This window comes from Rana temporaria, chromosome 1, assembly GCF_905171775.1.
Source record: "Rana temporaria chromosome 1, aRanTem1.1, whole genome shotgun sequence".
Taxonomy (NCBI): Eukaryota; Metazoa; Chordata; class Amphibia; order Anura; family Ranidae; genus Rana; species Rana temporaria.
This window is the reverse complement of record NC_053489.1, coordinates 265,718,887-265,735,984: the sequence shown is the minus strand read 5'-3', so window position 1 is coordinate 265,735,984 and position 17,098 is coordinate 265,718,887. Positions and strand designations below refer to the sequence as shown.

The 17,098-nt window shown below is 43.5% G+C and overlaps 1 protein-coding gene across 3 annotated transcripts in view; it reads right to left on the bottom strand.

Annotated features, from left to right (window-relative positions):
• LOC120941714 (protein FAM240B-like) overlaps positions 1 to 17,098 on the bottom strand; it is an 80,238-nt gene that overhangs the window by 14,212 nt on the left and 48,928 nt on the right. The gene's annotated exons all lie outside the window — the stretch shown is intronic.

The following is a 17,098-nucleotide window of genomic DNA, read 5'->3' as shown; positions in this document are numbered from 1 at the left end:
TCAGTGAAACACCAGGGTGATGTCGCTTCATGCGTGGCCATGCTTGATGTGTTTCCACTGTCATATGGCTTTTTTGTGCCACAGTGCCTACACATCATCACGGTTTTATCCACCAACCTCTTTCCTTCATCATTATATTTGACAGGGAAGCCAAAATGCTCTCATACAGGGGATTTAAATGACGTGGGGCGTTCAAGCTCCTCCGTTCCTCCACTCGCCATGACCACACTGTGTGTGGACTGAACATGCACACAACTTGTTTTCCAGAAATCAAACCGCGGATCACACGTGTGCGGTTCGGATCAATATCTTCGGTTCGGATCGCGGATCGATGACAATCCGTTGCACCACTACTCAGCAGTTGGTTACACATATGGACTCAGTAGCACAAGTGTTGGCATGGCCGATCCGCCCTATAGGCTCACTATGCAAGCCGCTTAGAGCCCCGCAAAGCTGCGAAGGGCCCCCCAAATTACTAGAGGCCCCGTCTGGTAAGAAGTCATTTTCGCCCCCTCACCCTGCTTCTCAACTCGCTGGCTGCATGGCAGACCACATTCCCTCAACATGGCCCCGGTGGTCCTGGGGGTCTGTGGAAGGGAAGTTTATCGGAATCTAGAAGCCCCTTTAACAAGGGGGCCACCAGATCCCACCCCCCCTATGTGAATGGGGTACATTGTACCCCTGCCCATTCACCAAAAAAGTGTCAAAAAAGCAAAAACGACAGCAGACAGTTTTTGACAATTCCTCTATTAAAAAAAAGTGTCCCGTGATGTAAATCAACCGTCAGTCACCGTACCGAAGGCCACTACACCAGGTGGCCCCACCCTTGGCTATATAACAGCTATCAAAGCAAAAAGGCTGCAGTCGGCGGGACGCCTCCCATCGAGGCAGAGCTTTTCAGTTTTTTTTTCTCAGGACCCTCTGCGCCTTGATTGATGATGGTTTTACATTGCAGGACATGTTTTATTTTATTTTTTTAAAGCAATTGTCAAAAACTATCTGCCGTCATTTTGACATTTTTTTGGTGAATGGGTAAGGGTACAATCTACCCTACCTATTCACATAGGGGTACAGGATCTGGGGACCCCCTTGTTAAAGGGGGCTTCCAGATTCCAATTAGCCCCCTGCCTGCAGACCCCTACAACCACCGGGCAAGGGTTGTCGGGATGAGGCCCTTGTCCCCATCAAGACGGGGGCAAGGTGATTTGTTGAGGGCATGTGGCCTAGTACAGTTCAGGAGGGGGGGTGCTCTCTCGTCCCCCCTTTTCCTGTGGCCTGCCAAGTTGAATACTCGGATAAGGGCCTGTTATGGATTTTGGGAGGGACACCCCCACACCATTTTATTTTACATTTTGGCACAGGGTTTGCCTTAACCACTTCAATACACTGTGTTATATAAACTACACTGCCTGCATTGACTGAATATTGAGTCTTCACTGAATATATAGGCTACACTGAATGCAGAGTATATATATATATATATATATATATATATATATATAAATACCCCCTTCCAGTTCGAAAACCCAGAGTGGGTGTAGCAGGCCCTGTCCAGCCCAACCCGCCCGGTGAGCAGAGAGTACCTGGATCGAAGCTTCAGCCTGTAATGTTCACAGCTTCATTATACTAGGCTATCACCATATTTAATTTTAATTGGATGCATGCCTCATACAAAGTCCCACCATTCTCTTCTTTGTTCTTTGTTGGTGTCTTCAGTGGTATCTACAGTGGTATCACTGTACCATGACTCGGCAGGAGGGGTGCCGAGTCACTATACCATGGGCCTCTGGGTTGTATTTGCCCCCTGGGCCAAAATTTGCCAGTCAGACCCTAATCTGCGTACCTACAACCTAGCTCTCATTCTCTCTCAGAAGATTTTTCTTTTCTTGCGCACCATTAAGGTTAACTTTTTCTTTGCACTTTTGTTTTTGGTTGTGTTAACTTGGTTCTTATCCTGTCTACTGTCTTGAACTGCTAGCCTTAGGTGAAGTGGAAAATTATTCCAAAATAACTCTTACCAGTTTACTCCTGGCTTACAGTGTGTATAGTAAGTCCCCTCAAGCAGGAAGCCAACACTTCATATATTATCTGCTAATTGGAGTGGTGCTAACACTTAAAAAAAATCAAATATTACTCTTTTTTTAGGTTGCTGATGTCACAGCAAACAGACGTTTTTTGATACCTAAGCAACAGTGCCCTTTATTCACCTTCTCATCTGGTCCTGTTGGGTGACCAGATGATAGCCAGTAGGCCGGGAGCATTGGCTTCCTGTTGGTGGTTGGTATGTTGCCACTCTTCTCTATAGCATGTTGATAGGGTGTCAATTTGAGTTTTTTTTTTTTAACCAGTGCACTATTACATGGGGGAAAACTTTGCTCTGGAAACATGCAAGTCAATTTTACAACTAATTTATCGACCTTACATAGAACCCAAAGACTAAAGAGTTCCAAATAAATGTCAAGAATGTCCTGCCATTAAAAAGACAACAAAATGGTTGTTTTATTCTTTCATACAATGAAAGTAATTTCTGTCATTACAAGTAGCCTTTCTATATCAAAGGTATAGCTGTAGAGAAGAATGGCATTTTATTGTCTCTGTAACCACCCTTGTGGTTTCTATAATAAGAAGCCCTACTGGATTTTGACATATGTATGGTAGTCTGAAATAATTAGAGCTTTAATTAACAGTGACATTCCAGTGCTGAATAAGTTTAGTCTGGGCTTTTGAAATAGTAGCCTACAAATTGTATGCTGTCAAATATGCCATGGAGGCTGGCTTGAGTTAAAGCATTACTTGCGTTTCCCCACAGTAAACCTGTTGCCACAAGTATATCATCACATTTAATGTGACTTGGGATTTAGATCAGAATAAAAATACCTGGTACAGCATGTGACGTATGATTTGAAAACTTCACATGGGCCAGTTTGTTTGTCATTAAATATGTGTGTTTGTTCTGTCCTGGTTATAGCAACAACTGCTATTCTATATTTAGAAGACTATTTATTTCTACATAACTAAAATGAATGTCATATAGGACAAATTATGTGTTCTTCCTCTAATAGAGTTAACCGGTGATGTAATTAATATCACTGCTTAGATTATTTATTTTAAATAAATGCACTTGCTTACTAAAACATTTGTTTATTTTCTTTGGAGCTTAGATGATGATGATCTTTTATGACAGCTAAAAAATATTTTATTTAAAAAAAAATTGGGACCTAAGCCAAAAAAGACCTACAGGCAGTCCCTGACTTACAAACTACTACTACTACTTACGAACGGCCCCAATCCCTTCTGCTTGTGCTCCACGCTGGTCCTGAATACCTCCGAGCAGCTATTTTGCCACATTCCACACTGCAGTACTTCATGTACTGCAAGGCCAGAAGAGCCCCAGAAGCGCCAGAAACATCCCACATGCCTCCACAGGCGGACGCCGGAACATTCCACATCCCTGCACAGCCGGAAGTTACACTTACAAGCAGAGTTCCGACTTACCAACATATTCCACTTACAAACAAACCTACAGTCCTTAATTTGTTTAGTAACTCGGGGACTGTCTGTATTCTGAATGAGCATATTGCACATTAACTACTTGCCGACCAGCCGCCGTCGTTTTACGGCAGCAGGTCGGCTCCCCTGCACGAGAGCCCGTAGCTCTACATCCGCTCTTTTGCAGGCCACTGGGGGCGCGTGCTCGCCCCCGACTCCCGGGCGCGATCGCCGCCTGGCACACGCGATCGCTCGTTACAGAGCGGGGACTGGGAGCTGTGTGTGTAAACACAAAGCTCCCGGTCCTGTCAGAGAGAGAAATGTTGATCTTCTGTTCATACAATGTATGAACAGAAGATCAGTCATTTCCCCTAGTGAGGCCACCCCCCTTCAGTTAGAACACACCCAGGGAACATACTTAACCCCTTCCCCGCCCCCTAGTGTTAACACCTTCACTGCCAGTGGCATTTTTATGGTAATCAAATGCATTTGTATAGCGCTGATCGCTACAAAAATGCCAATGGTCCCAAAAATGTGTCAAAAGTGTCCGAAGTGTCGGCCATAATGTTGCAGTACCGAAAAAAAGTCGCTGATCGCCGCCATTACTAGTAAAAAAAAAATATTAATAAAAATGCCATAAAAATACCCCCTATTTTGTAAACGCTATAACCTTTGCACAAACCAATCAATAAACGCTTATTGCGATTTTTTTTTTACGAAAAATATGTAGAAGAATACGTATCGGCCTAAATTAAGAAAAAACATTTTTTTTATATATTTTTGGGGGATATTTATTATAGCAAAAAGTAATAAATATAATTTTTTTTCAAAATTGTCGCTCTATTTTTGTTTGTAGCGCAAAAACTACAAACCGCAGAGGTGATCAAATACCACCAAAATAAAGCTCTATTTGTGGGGAAAAAAGGATGCTAATTTTGTTTGGGAGCCACATTGCACAACCGCGTAATTGTCAGTTAAAGCAACGCAGTGCCGAATCGCAAAAAGTGCTCTGGTGTTTGACCAGCAATATGGTCCAGGGGTTAAGTGATTAAAGAGTCCTTCATCCTGGGGCCTGAATTATATTGTAACTGTATGCACACCCTTTATTTTGTAAAACTGCTTAAACTCAGCTAGGGGTAGTAAGATTAAAAACACATATGCCCGGATTCACATACATTGGCGCATATTTATGCCAGCGTAGCGTATCTTTTTTAGGCTATGCCGGCGCAGCGCAGAGCGGCAATCACAGTATTCACAAAGCACTCGCTCCCACTCGCTGTCAAATCTACGTAAGCCAGCATAGGTGGAAGTGGGCGTGAGCCATGCTAATGAGGCGTGACCCCATGCTAATGATGGGCCGAGTGACAGACAAGTACTTAAGATGAACGGCGCATGCACCGTCCCGTGGACGCAACCCAGTGTGCATGCTCAGAATCACGTCGAAACTACTCCCTAAGATACGACAGATCACTGCCTACGACGTGAACGTGACCTACGCCCATCCCTATTCACGTACTACGTAAACGACGCAAAATACGACGGCTGTGTTCCCTGGTCCATACGTTTGCATGAGTTGCGCCTCATATATGGGGAATAACTTTACACCGGCCGTACGACTTACGTAAACCGCGTATATTATGCGCCGGGCGCATGTACGTTCGTGAATCAACGTATCTCCCTCATTAGCATATGTGAATAGGAAATCAATTGGAGCGCCACTTGCGGCCAGCGTAAATATGTGCCCAAGATACGCCGGCGTAGGAAAGTTACGTCGGTCGGATGAAGCCTATTTTCAGGCGTATCTAGTTCTGTGGGCACGGCGCACAGATACGACGGCGCATATTTACATTATATCGAGATATGTCGGCGTAAGTGCTTTGTGAATCCGGGCCATAGTTTACTCACTCAGGACCTTTAATGCTGAAATTAAGCTAACTGTGGTTACAAGCTTTGGGTCTTCAGCCAAAACAGCAGCACATATGGTCTGATGGGGACCTCCTCATTTGAGTAAAGTTCTGTCATTAATAGCTTGTGATGTGTTTTGATCGAGTAAAGTAGTGGTAAAGTAGGGGGCAATACTAGGGGGTGTGATGCCACGTACACACGCTCTGAATTTCCGACAACAAATGTTCTAAGGGAGCTTTTGGTCGAAAATTCCGACCGTGTGTAAGCCCCATTGGACATTTTCTGTTTTGGAATTTCCGACAACAAAAATTTGTGAACAGGTTCTCAAATTTTCCGACAACAAAATCCATTCTCGCAAATTCCGATTGTGTGTGGACAATTCTGACGCACAAAATTCCACGCATGCTCTGAATCCAGTACGAGACGGACGTGCTCCGTCTGGTAAAACTAGGGTTCGTAATGGAGATAGCACATTCACGCTGTAATGGACTGAAAAGCATGAGGCTGAAAAGTGCGAATCATCTCTCACCAAACTTCTACTAACATGACTGGTATTGAACTTCCCTTTTCTAATGCCGTCGTACATGTTGTACATCACCGCGTTCTTGATGTTCGGAATTTCTGACAACATTTGTGTGACCGTGTGTATGCAAGACAAGTTTGAGCCAATATCCGTCAGAAATTCATCCACGGTTTTGTTGTCAGAATGTCTGATCATCTGTACGCCGCATTACACTTCACTTTCTACCCAATTCTACCAATATATACCTTTACCATACACCCATAATCACCACCTTATCTCTTCCTTGTAATTACCCATTCAGGCCCATTATGGGCATTCTTTTTTTGTGAATGGGAGGGAGAAGCCGTGACTAATTGGACTCTCCCACATTCACAGATAATGTAACAAGCAGTGTAATCAATCAAATAATGTTTTCTCAATAGAGGAGGAGGAAGAAGGGGTTGTGTCTAGAGTTGAGCGGACACCTGGATGAACTTGACCCCGAACCCCATTGAAGTCAATGGGGACCCGAACTTATCAGTACTAAAATGTCTCTAAAAAAGTAATGGAAGGGCTAGAGGGCTGCAAATGGCAGCAAAATGTTGGTAAGAGCATGGCAAGTACTCTGCAAACAAATGTGGATAGGGAAATAACTTAAAATAACATAAAATACATAAAAATAAAAACATCTTGACCTAGGAGGACGAGGTCCATATGGAGTAGGAGGTTGAGGTGGTGGTGGATGTGGCGGTGTAGGTGGAAGTGGCAGTGGAGGAGGATGAGGTAGCCAACACAGGTTTTTGTTTTTAATTTATTTATGTACACCCCAAAAGAGTGAGAAAGATCAGAATTACAAGAATGTAATTTTAGACAACCATGTTCAATGTAATTATAGACACGTATACCGGGTAAGGCCGATATACGTGTCTATTCTGCACAAGGTACGGACAAGTCCTGTGGGATCCATGCCTGGTTCATTTTAATGAACGTGAGCTTGTCCACATTGGCTCTGGACAGGCGGCTGCGCTTGTCTGTGATAACGCCCCCTGCCGTGCTAAATACACGTTCACATAATACACTGGCTTTTTTGAATAGCACAATAGAAGAACAGTAGCTAAAGTGTTTATCTCACACATACAGATATGGAGGAAACACTGGAGGAAACACTGCAAAATATATTTTATTTTTGCCCTAAATGGGTGTTTTTTGAATAGCACAATAGAAGAACAGTAGCTAAAGTGTTTATCTCACATGTACAGATATGGAGGAAACACTGCAAAAACTGGAGGAAACACTGCATTTTTTTTCCCTAAATGGATGTTTTTGGAATAGCACAATAGAAGAAAAGTATCTAAAGGGTGTATCTCACAGTATTATATGCAGTGCTGGTGTAATTTGATTTCTGAAGCAGGACTGACTCCTATCTATTTCTCTCCCTAAAAGCAAAACCAGGAACCTTTCCCTAAAGTATCTAAAGGGTGTATATCACAGTAACATATGCAGTGCTGGTGTAATTTGATTTCTGAAGCAGGATTGACTCCTATCTATTTCTCTCCCTAAAAGCAAAACCAGGAACCTTTCCCTAAAGTATCTAAAGGGTGTATCTCACAGTAACATATGCAGTGCTGGTGTAATTTGATTTCTGAAGCAGGACTGACTCCTATCTATTTCTCTCCCTAAAAGCAAAACCAGGCAGGAACCTTTCCCTAAAGTATCTAAAGCAGAGTGACTTGCTGTGCTATGTAGATTGCTGAGTAATTTGATTTCTGAAGCAGGACAGTCTGACTCCTATCTAATTCTCTCCATTCAGAGCAGCAGCCTTTCCCTACCCTATCTAAAGCAGAGTGACGTGCTGTGCTATGTCCCTCTAGCTTATATAGAGGCTGGGTCACATGCTGCACTGGCCAATTCCAGCCATGCCATTAGTAGGCATGGCGGTGATGGCTTCTAGGTCACACAAGTTAAACAAATGTTGATTGGCTGCCCTGCAGCGCGCCATTACAGTGCCGAACACCGAACCTGAACTTACAGTAAATTGTTCGGGTTCAGGTTCGGGTCCGGGTAGCAAAAATCCAAAACTCCAAAACTTTACAGATTTCTCCAGAGTCCAGCATCCCGGTAAGTTATGTGACTAAATCTGTAGGGATTCTTGTTAGCTAAACTACAGCTTTAACTCAGAGGAGCACAACAAAAATAGGCCATCTCTGTATTGCAGTTCTTGCAGTTCTTGGTGTCAAGCAAACTCTAAGGCCCCGTACACACGACCGAGTTTCTTGGCAGAATTCAGCCAGAAACTCGATGGGAGACGTATTCTGCCGAGAAAACCGGTCGTGTGTACACTTTTCGCCGAGGAAACCGATGAGGATCTCGTCGGGACAAAAAGAGAACATGTTCTCTATTTCCTCGTTAGTCAATGTGAAAAGTTGGCTCGCCGAGATCCTCGGCGGCTTCACAAGGAACTCGACGAGCAAAACAATGTGTTTTGCCCGTCGAGTTTCTCGGACGTGTGTACGGGGCCTCAGTACACTCAACATTATTGCACTAACAAAAATGCACAGTCTGTATAAGAACAGCAACAATGAGGACACAGTGGGATGCCATTGACAGGAGCAGCAACAACCTAAAAAGTTTTACTTCAAAAATGTATTATAACCAAACCAATTATCAATATATTTTTTTGTTAGCACACTGATCTTCCCATTGAATGGCTTTGCGGGGGGGGGGGGGGGCCTTACCAGTTCCATGACATGCAGCCTGACCTGTGCCCACGAAATGCAGCCTTACCAGTCCTATAAAATGCAGCCTTACCACACAGAGCTCTGTCATGTCACGGATTTGAATATCCCGGCGCCCACTGTAACAAAGTACTGCCTCCTATGAAACACATCACACTGATTCAATGTATCATTCGATCAGTGTTCCATCTATCTAGGAGGCGAAACTTTGTTACAGTCCTCAACCTCGCACAGACTGGCATTCTATGGCGAGGATGTCATCACATCCGCCTGTCCCTCAGATAGAGGACAGAGCAGCCTGTGCGGCTACTGCGGACGTACTCCATTCAGCCACTCGGGCTGCTCTTCTGTTTGTGACTGAGTGACAGGCCCATGCGTGTAGTTTAGCAACAGCTTGAGGGTCGTTGTTTGGAGATCCCTGATCTAGAGGCTACTAACTCCTGTTATGCCTACAGCAGCGCATTGCCCTAATTTAAAGGTAAATTTGAATGGATTGGTTAAATTTAATTTGAACTTTGCCTTTATAGCTTGAAATCTTGTAACCCAATCATGTTTTCTTTTGTATGACTTTTTTCCCCCCAGATACATATCTTTTTTCTGATGGTCAGAGAGTGATGTTCATTGAGTAGGACCTGATCAGCAGAGATCACAGAAGTTTCTAGATAAGCATTAGATAGAAATTCATGATAGAGCATGGTAAAGGGGTTCTGTTGAAGAAAGGTCAGGTCTACCAGTGGCAGTGCGTCCATAAGGGCACACAGGCGGGGTCCCCTCTCTTTTGCCACCCCCTCTATCACCAAAAGATAGATTCATGCATTGCATGAATCTATCTATGGCTGCAGCTGACACCCCCTATTCAGTTGCCCGGCCCCTTTTTGGGCACCGGGTGAGTGTTTTAAAGCACCCTATTAGAGCCATAGGCTCTAATAGGCTTCAAAATAGGTGAACAGCGAGCGCCATGCTAAGTAATTTTCTAGCAGAGAAAACTGTTTTAGTCTTGCAAACACCAAATCTGAAAAACACCTAAGGTCTGGAAATGGTTAATAATGAACCAGATAACATTGTCATGTTATATGATCAAATATTATTTAATCAAATTTAATATTTGTAGTGTAAACCAATGTATCACTGTATCTATTGCATAAATGTAAAAGGACTACAGTGTTTTTTTTTGTTTTGTTTTTAGGGAAATCGTTATTCTCACTTTAGTAATAATAACTTTGTGCCTTTAATCATATGTTTTTATGTCTGCATGCTTGGGATGAAGTGCATTGATGGAAATGTATACCCAGTGATCTCACTGGGTCTTTTGTCACATTAATGTTCTCTGTTGAGTGCCCATCCCTCTGAAACATAAAGGATTAACAGCATGGCATTCAATTTGCATCATGACATTCACAGAACGTGCAAAGTGGGGTCTGTGGTTTAGCTTAATTATTGTGATTGTAATGTTTATTTTAAGACGTTTGGCATTACACTGCACTGACTGTGATATTATTACTAGAACAAGAAGGTCAGTATGCATTTTATATGAACACATTAGTTCAGTTTGACTTTGATGAATAAACTAAGGGCCTTCTCATTAATTTTCTATGCAAGTGCTTTTCGACCCTTTTTGTTTGCCCGTGCCCTTGTGCTGTTGACTGCTTTAAGAAAATGTCTTAGAAAGCATTATATAGCTTTTTTGTTGAGTTTTGTATACCATTAGGGAATAACTACACTTTTGATCTGGAGGTTAATTGATGAAATACAAAGATATACTCCTCATCAGCCTCTATACATTGTAGAAAATATACTTGGACACACAAGAAGTTTTTTTTTATTGTAAACAATTACTTCAAATTCACAATCTATAAGTTCTTTACTGAGTAATATAAAGGAACAGCATTAAAATGTATAAAGTTTGATACTGCTGCATGGTTTTAAAACACAATTTGTAAACATTATCTGCTACTATTGTTTTAATTCATTTTATACAGATTTTTAAAGCAGCAAACATGCTTTATTGGAAATATTCAGATATCCAATAATGTCAGGGAGATCCACCTATTGCTGTCAACACTTAACTATGGAATCCTCACACAAAATTGCATTATTTCTACAGTTCACACATGGCAGGAAACTCAATTTTAACATTTTTAAATGAACTTAGTGGAAACTTAAAATCCTGTATAAGCATATGAACAATATAAATGAAGAATGCAGTTTGCAAAACTGGGATTATTTTGCTGACCTGGCCTGAGTATCAAAAAAGTGCATAGAGGTAGAATAATCCTAAATTAGACAGTGCAGACAGCGTATTTGCCATACACTGTTTGCCATAAAGATACATCCACTTTTAACCAAGCCCCCATGTCTAGCAGGCATTTATCTTTTTGGGCTCTTCAAGGTGTTCCTCCTAATTACTTTCAACTGTTTGCAACTATGTAGCCTATTTTATGTGAACACCAACTGACATTTGGTACTTTTTATATTTCTAGATATACATCTCACTCATCTCTCAGGCTTCAAGCACTGTCACCCGGAGGTAGTATAAGGGTTGACCTTTTTTTTTATTTTTATGCATCACAAAAGGGAACAGTGGTGCTAAATGGCTATTGGTTTTCCCTGCAAGCTTTCTTTATTTTGTAAACAACGGCTTGGCGAGCCAGTCTATATGACTTGGTGAGCACATTCAAGATGAGAACTCTTGACCTTGACCCCCTGTAGTGTTGCCACTGGTCCCTTATGCCTGTAGATGGCGCTGTCCCCCCCAAAAAAAACTTGTTTGCCTAGCAGTAGATACTCCCCTGCCTGTCACACAGTTGCAGAACAAATTGGCCTTTGGGTTGTTGGTGGTGCTTTCACTCACAGCCTTCTAGAGGTAAAGCAAGAATAGGTCTTGCTGTAAAAACAGGTGTGGGAAAGTTGGTCCTTGGGTGTTCATTGTGCCCATGAAACCTATAAAAAAAAATACTTCAAGATAAAAGCAACACCCACAAAGCTAGGCAGCCTAGACAGTCTTGCAGAGATTTGAGATCCCAATAACACTTAATCAGCGACGGCTGCTGTAATCCAGGACTGATTCATTTTGACATGTCATCTGGTCAATGGATTCTGTGGACAGACATGCTTTTTTATCTGTCACAACACATCCAGCAGAACTGAATGTTCGTTCAGAAAGCACACTGGATGCAGGGCAACCCAGAAACTTAATTGCATATTGGGCAAGTTCTGGCCAGTGGTCTATTCTCATGACCCAGAAACCCAGTGGACCATCTACTGGAAAGCTCTCCACGTCTGTTTCCACCCCTAGATAATCTTCCACCATATGATGCAGACGCTGTCGATGAGATCCTGAAGCTGACAACCCTGGGTTTGAAATGCATCACCGAGGCGGCCCCCTTCTCCACTGCTTCTTCTTTGACCAACAGAAGCATCAAAAGTAGCTTTTCAATGAGACTGTAACCTACCAGAGTCTGGAAAGGTGTTACATAAACTCCTCAAGATATTTCATCCTGTGCTCCCTTTGTGAGGGCAGGATGAGTTCTGAGAGTTTCTCCTTGCAGCATAGGTCAAGGAGGGTTGCCAACCAATAATTATACTTCTCCTTGATGTCACAAATTCTCAGGTCCTTTTGCAGGCTTTGAAGAATAAGGGTGCCCATGCACCGCAAGTTTGTGGAGGCATAAAAAAGCAGACTCCTCTGGATCATTGAGGATTACAGTATTTAAAACTGCATCCTCCCAGTCACCTACTACTCCCAAGGTTTTTGGGGGCTGAAAACCACCCTTTAAGGTTTGACGCATTTCTTCCTCTGCTTCTTTTGCCTCATACACACGAGGGGAAAGCCGAGAACCTGCTCGGTTCAATCTTTCCTCTACACATGGCCGGTTTTCCCAACTGGAAATTGGAAATTGGGAATCCCGGCCGTGTGTATGCTCCATCATAATTTTTCCTATAGGAGAACTGTCAAAAACCACCGGGTAAAAGTCTGCTGGATTTCCCGGAGGGAAATAAGAGAACTGTTTTTTTTTTTGTCTGGCGGTTTTTGGGCAGTTTTCCTGTTGGATAAACTGCGAGCAGCATGCACACGGCCGGGATTCCCGGCCAAAAGCTCTCCTCACAGTTTTCCTGTCAGGAAAACTGATCATGTGAATGAGGCTTTTGCCTCCAAAACTGCTAGAAACCTCTTCCTCCTCCTCCCTCTCCTCTTCTGTCTTCTGTGGCGTTGCAAAAATGGTATCTGTATAAAGTGGGCCTTGAGAGGAAAGGAAGTCCTCCTCCCTGCCACTGCTCTGCCTCAAGTGCCTGTTCATAATGGTTCAGACGAGGCTGGCATAAATGTATCCGGCTGTCACCCCACTGTGCTTCTGAGGGTGTGATATGCCAGGGTCTATGTATCATATTTGGTTGAAGTGTCCCAGGAATCGCAGCTTCTGGAATGGTACAGTATATATGGTTAAGAAGCTTGAAAAGATTTGGGATTCATGGGTCAGATATATGCATCTCTCATTTACAACCTAATGTCAGCCTGCTTCCTCTTTCACTTTTTCTTTATTTTCTAGTTCTTGCTACTCTCTCTAAGGCCCCGTACACACGACCGGATCTATCCGCTGAAACTGGTCCGACGGACCAGTTCCAGCGGACAGATCCGGTCGTGTGTAGGCCCGAGCGGACAATTGTCCGGCGGATCGGACAGTTTCCGGCGGATAAAAATTTCTTAGCATGTTAAGAAATCTGTCTGCTGGAAACCTGTCCGTCGGACGTGTTCGGTCGTCTGCACAGACTCACCGGACACTTCCGACCGACCGCCATCCCTCGCATGTGTCGTACTGATTCGACGCATGCGTGGAAGCATTGAACCTCCAGGGCCGCGCACGTCGCGACACGTCACTGCGTTTGTTTTCCGCGGGTATTTTGGTCTGATGGTATGTACAGCCATCAGACCAAAATCCGGCAGCGGACATGTTCGATGGAAACGGTCCGGCGGACCGTTTTCATCGGATAATCCATCTGTGTGTACGAGGCCTAAGATACTTTCCTTTCTTTGGGTTATAGTTGGTACCTTCCCGTACTATTGGGAGATACTCACTTTTTGGATTGTTGTAATAATTCATTGCGTTATCGGAGCTCCAATGTTTAACGTTTTAGACTTATGCTTGACTCTGGAACCCATCCTTTTATTGGATTGTGTTGTTATTTGTGCATGAGGTATACACAGATTCTACCTCCCATCCTTATTTTTGTTTTTCTTTGTAAAAATCTAATTAACACATTGAAAGTAAAAATAAGTACAGGTTAAAAAACAATGTGAGAGGGTCCCCCCAATCCATACCAGGCCCATTCAGGTCTGGTGTGGATTTTGAGGGGAACCCCATGCCAAAATGTTAAAAAAAAATGGCATGGGTCCCCCAAAATCAATACCAGACCCTGAGGTCCAGTATTGGTTTTGAGGGAAACCCCCACACCAAATGACAGGGTAGAAGAACCAGAAGAAGAAGACATCAGTCTTCTTCTTCGGGAGGGAGAAGAATCGGAGGAAGAAGACATCACCAGAAAGAGAAGAACTGGAGGGGGAAGACATCACCGGAGGGAGAAGACATTGCCGGAGAAAGAAGACGTTGGAACTAAGATGGGGGAAATTCTTAATTTTAACAAAGGACTTTGTCAAAACCTGTGTACTGTTTTTATTTATTTTTTACACTTTTTTGGGGGAATGAGTAGGGGTAAAATGTACCTCTACTCATTCACATAGGGTAGGGGGGCAGGATCTGGGGCCCCCCTGTTAATAAGCCCCCTGCCCGCAGACCCCCACAACCACCACCCAAGGTTGTGGGGAAGATGATCTTTGGGGTGGGGGCAGCACCCACCCCACCATGTTGAGGGCAAGTAGCCTGGTATGGTCCGGGGGCGCTCACTCATCCCCCCTTTCCTGACCTGCCATGCTGCTCGTATAAGGTCTGGTGTAGTTTTTGGGGGGGTAATCCTAGGCAGGTTTTTTTGGGGGGAATGAGGTTCCCCTTTAAGACCCTCAGAACACAAGTCTTATTCCACAATTCAAATCAGTTAAGATGATGATCCGACTTGGATGCGACTTACATTCAGATCAATGGGCTGAAATCGTGCCCAAGTCAGACCAAAGTAGTGCAGGAACCTTTTTCAAAGTCAGACCAACACAAGTTGGACCAGTTAAGATGGCTTTCATAGGGAACCATTGATGTATACATGTCATGCGACATGTGCACCCAAAGTCGGAGCATGTGTCACACCAGTGTCAACTGGGCCTCAGGCGTATCTGTGATGTTAACATATGGCACGCAAAACAGACTGTCTTTTATTTGCTCACTGTTTGAAAATGAATCCCCACTATAAATATAAATTCTGGTTACTTTGGTTTATTTTTGTTTGTAGTGACCTCAAAGATAACTTTCTATGAGACAAACTCAGAGGTTGCACTGCTGCCTTATCGTTCTGTAAATGCTAGTTGTGCTGACTTCAGACTGACACTCTTGCTTCAGTACTGTAAGCTACTAACCCAGAACAAGTATGTAGATAAGGATTTGAGACGAAAACTCTGACTTTGTTTAGGGTCAGTGACTCAGAAAGTATTGAAGCCAGCCATGGCTGGATTTAGGGGGGTTCTGGGGTGGGCTGTGCCCCCTTGGATTCTTTGTTGCAACCCTCCATATTCTGTTGCACACCCCCCACTGCCCCGCTGACCTTCTATGCTTCACTTGCTGACCCCTTGCACATGGCCATGCTGGTCCACTGTACACTGCACTGCTGACCCACTGTATACTTCCCTACTGAAACCCTGTACTCTGCCCTGTTGTCCCCATACACCGCCCTGCTAACCTCCTATCCTCTGACCGCCTGACATTCTTTTACTGCACCCCCTACATCAAACAGGCTATATCCAGCCCTGAAGCCAGCAGACCAGCATAATAGCTTGGTAGCTAGCAGTTAGTCATTGATGGCAGCATCCATTTTTCTGTCAGCAAGAGTACATTTATATCTGTGCATTATGGTAAAGCACAGCATCACACATTACATGCATTGCGAGTTGTAGTGCCATAACACACCATAGTGCATTGTGTCCGACGGACCGTTTTCATCGGTTCACCGCTGAAGTGGCCTGATGGTCTGATGTGTGTACACACCATAGTTTCAAAAACCGATCGGGTCAGAACGCGGTGACGTCAAACACACGACGTGCTGAATAAAATGAAGTTCAATGCTTCCAAGCATGCGTCGACTTGATTGTGAGCATGCGTGGGTTTTGAACCGATGCTTTCTGTACTAACCATCGGTTTGGACCGATCGGGCAGCGGTCCATCGGTTCAGTTTTGAAGCATTTTTTAACATTTTGGACCGAAGGAAAACAGACCGTTGGGCTATACACACGGTAGGTTTGGACCAATGAAACTGAACCTCAGTCCATTCTCATCGGTTTTGTCCGACCGTGTGTACTGGGCCTTAAAGCAACACCTGTTAATGCATGACATAATACATGTTAAAGCATGGAAAGAGGGGCACCGGAGGATAGAATGGTCGCGGCTGCTAGTACCGTAAACCAAAATTTGAACTATCGCCCAGAAAAGGATTTGTATATATGGACTTTCTCGGTACTGATGACACAAGTAGATACAGTAAAAATGTATTTATTGTACTTAAAAAAAAATTATACATTTAAAAACAGAACTTATGACAATCAACCTCACACTAGTTACAGCAGTGGTATAAAAACGGAAAACCGTGTGGTATCTAATGCTGTGAGGTGAAGTCAAAAGGAGACCTCTACAGGTTTCGCGGAAGACTGCTTCTTCAGGAGGTAATCACCAAGGGTCAAGGACCACCATGGAGTGCGTCACTTATGCCCCCGGTGGCGAACAAGGGGTAAAACATTGTTCTCACGGTTGATGGCAGCACTTGATTAGGGCAGCTGGGATGTGAGCATTGCGGCAAGTATAAATACAAGTCTGTTGATACAGAGCAGCAGAGGGTAGTCAGCTGTTGACCATCAAGCGTGTATGGTCCCACAAAAAACACACTGTGTAACAATTGACAGTGGTGTGAGCCAGGTGGAGGGGTAACCGCACAGAACCGCTCAGATCCCAGGAGTATAGCCCATGGAGAGTCACAGAGAGCTCACGTACGTTATATGATTATTTAAACAATCTGATCAGAGGCTATACTCAAACATTTTTGCACATGTTAAAGCATGTGTATTAACGTACCATAAAAATGTAAGTGGTATAAAAACATTATGCTAAACGATGTTATTATGATTACCTTAATGTCATTGCATTCAGCAATGTGGTATTTAACAAATAACAAATTTCCAGTATCTGTTTGGCGAGGCACATATTCTTTATTTTACATACCAGTTTTTAGTTAAATGTCTACTAAAGGTTGTTCTGAATTGAAATGTTTTTGGCTTCTATGGAACACAGGTCATACACCTTAGTATAGAAGACAAAATATC